Source organism: Leptonychotes weddellii, unplaced genomic scaffold, assembly GCF_054177405.1.
Source record: "Leptonychotes weddellii isolate Sample4059 unplaced genomic scaffold, ASM5417740v2 HiC_scaffold_2409, whole genome shotgun sequence".
Classification (NCBI taxonomy): domain Eukaryota; kingdom Metazoa; phylum Chordata; class Mammalia; order Carnivora; family Phocidae; genus Leptonychotes; species Leptonychotes weddellii.
In genome coordinates, this window is record NW_027831190.1 from 1 (window position 1) to 7,130 (window position 7,130).

Genomic DNA, 7,130 nt, shown 5'->3' on the forward strand with positions numbered 1-7,130 from the left:
TCTGACCCTCTGAGCCCTGGGGGGTCAGAGCTGAAGCAGATGAGGCATCAGCCCTCTGGCCCTGCTCCAGGCCACAGCCCCCACACCTCCTGACAATGCCCCTGAGGCACTGCTGTTCCAGCCACACAGCAGTAGCAGGGGGCGGGGGGTCGGCTGGCCCAGGGACCATCCAGGACCCAATCCCTGTCTTCACCCACGTACCTAGCTGCAGACGGAAGTGGAAGAAAAGCCAAACCCCTGTCTTGCCCATCTGTTGGAAACATTTCACAGATCCCTCCGCAGCTCGAGGTGACGAATCAGCTACCACAGCACAACCCTGTGGGCGCACCTGGGGCTCCTGGAGGCCAGGCCCCTTACCCCCTCTCTGGGCCTCACGTCATGCTTCATACGTCTCACGCACTGCTGAGAACAGCCACTTGACTGCAATCCTATCGAGACTACTCGCAGTGTGAAATGTACTTTAACCACATGCGTGGTGAGCCTGCCTTTAAAAATTTAACATCCTCAAGCTGACAACAAAAAGGAACGATTTTAAGAGAGATCTTACTGACCAACTACGTGCAATAAATGTTAATGCCTCTGTTAGGGAAAGTTTCAGATCCCTGGTTAGGTCAAGACAAAGGAACTGCAGACTGAATCATCAGAGGAGTCCTGGGTGCCCGTTTACCAACTGGCAGTGATCGACCGTGTACGGCCGTGCTCCGAGTCCTCTGTCCCGTGGGAAGGACGTCAGCAGCGAGGGTCCCAGATCTAACCGAGCTGGCAGCGCACCACTGCACACGGAGATCAACGTCATGGGCACGGCCAGGGGACACTGCAGCCTGGGAGCGGCCCCAGGTCCAGGAGAGCACGCGGCACCCAGAGGAAGTGAGGGAGGGCGTGGCCACCCTGTCCGTGCGCTCAGCTCACACGAAGCGCCTGGCACTGCCCGCCACCACGTGGGCGAGCCGCTTCGTCTGACACACGAGGACCAGAATGGAGGCAGGGAGGCGGCCAGAGGAGAGTAAGATCAACTCCGTCCTCAGAAATGGGGAGGCTCGAATGAGCTCACAAATGTGAACAAGCTGTGAAAACTATAAAGTGCGACGTGAGGTGCCCCCGCCAAGTCCCGGAAGGCTCAGTGGCAGGAGCCCCGCGCCGCACCCATGCTGGAGAGGGACCCGAGGCCATCTGCAGTCACACGTGCTTGTGACAGAGGCAGGACGCAGCCCACATCTCTCTGCAAACAACGGCATCATCCCCGGGAGCTCCGTCCAGGCGCCGAGGAAGAAATCCTGGCCCAAGGTAGCAGGCTCAGACACCAGCCTTTTGCGCCCTCCTCTGGGAGCCGCTGAGTCACTGGAAAAACTGGACGGAGCTCTGGAAAGTATACCGTGGGGTCAGTCAGCTCCGAGGGACGGGCTGGATGACCTAATACAGGAGGTCTTTTCCATCGCGTTCCTATGACCTCATATGGCTGAGGCCCAAACGGCACAATAAACAGTCGCAGCTCAGCACGGTGGGATGCAGGTCCTTGAGCACTTCTCTGCTCAATGACCCCTCCCAGCTGGCCTGCACTTTTCCGGGCACTCACGAGGCTGCTCTGCCAGGCATGGGCACACCACAGCCCCGGGGAGACTAGCCTCTGCCGCCTGCTCGCACCTGACGTCACAGCCACGCGCGGCCCCCCGCCCTGTGTGGGGCAATCAGGCCGCACGCACTGTCTGCAACCTCTGCGCCCTTGTCAACTACATCAAGTGTCCTTTGGGCCCAGCAGGCTCTGAGCTGTGTCCTGTGTGGACGGCCCATCGTCCATTCCACTAGTAGAAAGTCAGGACACAGGACCGGAGAAGAAAGGAGACGTTGTCCCGAGCCGGATCCAATCCGTGCCCGTCAGACAAGCACGGCTGGTGGCACGGGGGTGCCGTGTGCCCATACGCTGGCACGGGGACGTGACCCTGGGGGTGGAGGCAGGGGAGGGCCGTGGGGCGCCGTGAACCCTCAAACCGAATGCTTCACACATCAGGCTGACAGGACGCGCCCGAGAGCCCCAGCCAGCAGCCAGCTCACAGTACGACCCGGACACGATGAGCCCGTGGATGACGGGCGCCACTGTGCGACGGTGTGGACAGGGACTGCACACGTTCCTTAAAAAGGCAAAAGGGCCTTCAGCAGGGATCAGCAAGCCATTCAGCCCCGGGCAGAGGGCGGGAGCCCGGGCCTGCTCCTGGAGCCCCGGCCTGCTCCTGGAGCCCCGAGCGGCTATGGCAAAGGTCCCCTGTAAGGAGAGCCACACCTGCGACTTTCAATTTTCTAACGCTCACATCCTCAACAGTAAAAACAATAAGCGTTTCTTTTTTTTTTTTTTAAAGATTTTATTTATTTGACAGAGAGAGAGAGCACAAGTAGGCAGAACAGCAGGGAGAGGGAGAGGAAGAAGCAAGCTCTCCACTGAGCAGGGAGCCTGACGTGGGGCTCGATCCCAGGACCCTGGGATCATGACCTGAGCCGAAGGCAGCCGCTTAACCGACTGAGCCACCCAGCGCCCCAACAATAAGCATTTCCTAAAGTTTCATTTATTTAAGTAATCTCTACATCCTCACATGGGGCTCAAACTCAGACCCCAAGATCAAGAGTCGCATGCTCCTCCGACGGAGCCAGTCAGGTGCCCCGTAAAAAATGACAAGCATCGTTCATCTTAACAGTGCCTCTTGTTTAACCGAACCAAATAAAAATATTACCGTTTCCCCATGAAATCAACATGAAGAATAAGGACCCAGATCTGTTCTTTGATAGCTGGTGAACGGTATACTCATGGCTCATCTCCGCACGGCTCTCCCACCGAGGGCCATGCTCCGTGACGGCCCCTACCGTCTCCCCGCCCACAGAAGCAGCGGCACCGGGAGGAATTCCTACGGTCCTGAGTCTATGCTTTGTATGCACAGAAGCACGGCGATAACAGGCACAGCACTTACTTTGTGAGCAAGACCAACTGACGTGGCTACGAAAGCCGAGCATTTTATGGAGTCCGAAGTGTACACTCGGGCTCGTTCCCATTGAACTGTCTGATTGTGAAAATGTCTCACTGAGACCCCCTCCTTCGCAGCCTCAAATGCTTCCAACTGCGCTTGAAATGAGCTAATACTGCAAAAACCCGAGTGATCTGCACAGCTACCAAGTCTGCAAAGAAAGTTACTGAGTAAGCTTCGAACTAGGAGTCCCTCTGGAGTATTGGTCCAGTGTTTTTCCCTTTAAGGAAGGGACTGGACACATTAAATGCCATCATGTGCATTCCATAGAACACGGGGTGGAAAGACTGCGGAACACGAAGTCTGGCCAGACCTTCACGCAGTTGTGACTTCTGCGGCCCAGGATGACAAGCTGTCTAGTCATCAGTGTCACCCCGCCAGGCTCTGAAATATCAGCTGGCCGCCCAGAGGAACCTCCGAGCAGGCTCCGCGCTTTCTTCCTCGAGCCCCTGCCACGCCAGTAAGTAAGCCCGGTGACCAGCCATCTCGCGGACACGTCTGCCCCTACACAGAAAGTGCACCGAGCTGGGGAGAAAGAAGCACTCCTGCACACAAGCGTAGGCGAGACACCGTCTGGGAGCAGCCTCTGGAAAGAAACCGCAGAAATACTCAGCAATCTGTAGCCCGGAGGGCTGCAGGCGCTCAACCAAGTCTGCACAGGAGGCTCCGTGCCCCGCGGGCTGGGTGCGTCAGCGACTGGAGGGGGTGGGGACACACGGCCCAGGCGACCCCGGCTGGGGGCAGGGGCGCCATGTGGTTCCCAGGGCCGAGCAGACATTCCTGTGCTCTCTGCTGCTCTGGACTCAGCCTGTATCTCCTAACCCTAACCCTAACCTCCCCAAGACCACGGACACAAGCAGGTACGGAGATGTTTCCATTTTGTTTATACAAACGGAAGAACAGCTCATCCAGCAGAGCAGGTCCGCTCACCAAACACCTGTGCTTAAATGTGTGCACCTCATGCAAGCCATCAAGGTGTGGGAATCGGGGAATCAGAGGCCCCGGAGCGCCCGGCTTCGGGCGTTCACCACGTAACGCGTGGGCACGGAGCCTCCTGTGCAGACTTGGTTGAGCGCCTGCAGATCACTCGGGTTTTTGCACACCCTCCTCTGCTGCAGGGGAGGACGCGGGGCGCAGAGGCGCGGGCCTTGATGTTTCCAGAACGTCTGTAATGTGCTGGTGGCCTCACTTAGGGCCTGAAAGAAGAAAATGTTTTGTTCTACTTCACGATGAGACTCCAGGATTCAAGGTATTACTGTATTCATATGAAACACCTAAAGTGAGTTTAGTATTAGCTAGACTGTCTGCCCTGATCTTGTTATTAAGCTGACTCACTGAAAAACTGTGAATTTTCTTGCAGTGAGAAATTAGCAACCATTTAAGAACAGAGCTGGGATAAATCAAGCTGTCTGCAACTCCAAATAGTTCTACCAGTTGGGACCATTAATATGCTATAGAGAAGGTAAAGAGGGAAAAACTGGCTTCCAGCACAGCCAAAGCTCTGGAGGCTGTAAAGAACATTGTAGGCTACAATCTGTCACATTCAGCACTCACAGACCACCCCCGCGTCCCACCCGTCCCTTCTGCTGCATTCCTTGAGGCCCCAAGGGCTATCTGTGGACAGCAGCACAGGGTTGTCTTCTAGGGAGGCCCCTGCCGCGGCCCCCTCCTCCAGACCCCCTCTCTGTGCAGTGGGGGATGGGAGGGGGGAAGCCGACGCACCTGGTCCCCACAGTGCTGTCCCCACAGGAAGACTCTGAGAGCGGAGTCTCCAGGGATCTGTCAGCCCTCACTCCAGTTCCCAGTGGCCTCTCAAGGTCCAGACAGGGTCAGCACATGGTGAGCACCTCCCAGGGCTAGAGGGGGACCCTGGGGACCAGCTCACTCACTATCAGCTCACGACGGGATTCAATAGGACTCATCCCAGAATACAAGAAAACAGACACAAAGGCCTAAAAACCACACACCACACTGAAAGAAATTAAAGAAGACCGAAATAACGAGGGATGTTCGGTGTTCCTGGACTGCAAGACTTAATACTGGCAAGACGGCAAGACGCCTCCAAGTGACCTGCACATTCAATGCAAATCATATCAAGTTTCCAGCAGCCTCTTTATTCCCCCAGAAATGGAAAAATGGATCCTCAAACCCATATGGAATTGCAAGGAGCCCTGGAGGGCCAGAGCAATGCTGAAAAAGAAGAATGAGGTTGGAGGACTCACTTCCCCTCACCCGTCACCGGCAGGATTATAAAAGGGTGAAGCCATTACGGAGAACAGCCTGGCAGCTCATCAAAAATCTACATGTGGAATTATCCAGAACCGAGCAATTCCACGCCTCGCTAGGTATATGCCCCCAGGGAGCAGAGACAGGACCCACACAGACGTCTGCGTGTGTGAACGCTCAGGGAAGCACCACGCACAACAGCTGTGGATGAACGGACACACGATGCGGGCCACCTGTATGGCGTGCACCACTCAGCTGTGAAAAGGGAACACAGATCCGCCCGAAGACACGGTAGGGAGTGAGGACAGCCAGGCGTGGAAGGACACGTGCATGACAGACAGAAGACCGCAGGGGCCGGTGCTTCACGGGACCGTGTGGGATGGGGGCACGGCAGGGCGCTCCGCACATAAGCAGTGGGTGAAATGGCAATATTTACGTTACATACATTTACTACAATAAAAACACCATTCTAAAAGATAGCCAGGCACTCAGTAGTAGACGACCAAACACCCGACGGTAACCCTTCAGGCTCACTTGCAGGCTGACTGGGACGACAGGAAAGCATCGGTTCCCCGGCCCTCGCTGGGCCTCGCGCTCCTCCCTCCGCACAGCCCAGCAGCTGCTCTGGAAGATGCGCGGTGAGATGCGGCTCGCTCTGCAATCCCGTCCGCAGTACCAGATCCTGGTGTCCTTGTCTGGCCCTCCCACCCTGTTCACCTTTCCGGGACAGCGGAGGGGACAGAATGTGGTCCAGATGGACCACAAGGGAGCCGTCCCTTCACGTGGCCCATGGTCGTCCCAGCTTTCTCAGCACTGCCCCAGACAGCACACGGGCCTGCCCTAGAGTGCTGGCCACAGCCGGCAGGACGTGAGCCCCGCGGGCTGTCCAGAGATTGCGGAGGGCAGCCCGAGGGGGGTGGCACATGGAACCACGGAGGGGGCCCGGGGCGGGGGTCCGTGATGGCAGGCTCGTGGCTACCAGTGAGCAAGGCAATAGCAGAACAGACGGGCAACCCCCGGGTGCATCTGGAAGGTACAGCATGACGCTGTCCCGTGAGTCAGCTCGCGTTACTCGGGTTGTTTCTGCAGCAGGCGGTGACCAGGGCCAAGGGAGGTGCGCAGGCCACCCGGGCTGTGGGGTCGACAGGGCAGGGCCGCACCAGTGCCTGGACCCCAGTTCCCAGGCCAGGGCTCGTCCTGTGACGCATGTCCTCTCACTTGAAATGTCAACTGTCATGGACGTCAGAAGTTATGGGCACCTCTTCCCCGTTACCAAGGCTCTTCTCCTGGTTTAACAGATGACGCAGGACATGACGAACACTTGTTAATAATTTACAAAGTAACAGACACTGAGATGAGTGGCCTAACTCATGGCTCGTATCTGGACCAGTATCAAAGCCATAAATACAAACATAACCTCCTCCCCTTTGTACTGCGCCCCGTAAGTAACGAAAGGAATGAACAACCTGAAAAAGGGCAGCAAGAGAACCTGAGGACAGTGGGCAGAAATCCGGAATTACAACATCTGCAGTCCTTCCAAACGGCTCATGGGACCAAATCCAGCCTCCCCGGCCTGGCACGCAGGTACCGGGGGGTTCACGGACAGGTAACACGCGGAGACCAGCGCTAAATCCTGAACTGCTAAGACATGGATTTGGGCTGAAGAAATGCGTCGATTCTATATGGAAGAAATGACAGAGGAGGAGACACGGGAACTATGACAAGCGTAAACACCACACCAGAGAAGGGACAGAAGGGCTGAGCATGAAAGGTGCTCTGGTCTTCCTACGGGAAAGAGACGGTTTCTGCAGAGTGCCACAGAACTCAGCCGGGACCAGCTCAAGAAGGCACAGGCGGGCGGCAGAGGGGACACCGCACTCCACAGCCTCCTGCCCA

At 56.8% G+C, this 7,130-nt stretch overlaps 1 long non-coding RNA gene across 1 annotated transcript in view; it reads right to left on the reverse strand.

Annotated features, from left to right (window-relative positions):
* Positions 1-6: 6 nt before the first annotated feature.
* The window catches only part of LOC102727592 (uncharacterized), a 13,433-nt gene continuing 6,309 nt past the window's right edge, over positions 7-7,130 (reverse strand). The window contains exons 2-3 of the long non-coding RNA XR_014142064.1: positions 3,939-6,520; positions 7-3,594 (exon numbers count right to left, since the gene is read on the reverse strand). This is a non-coding gene — a long non-coding RNA (uncharacterized LOC102727592). The remainder of the gene's footprint in view (positions 3,595-3,938; positions 6,521-7,130) is intronic.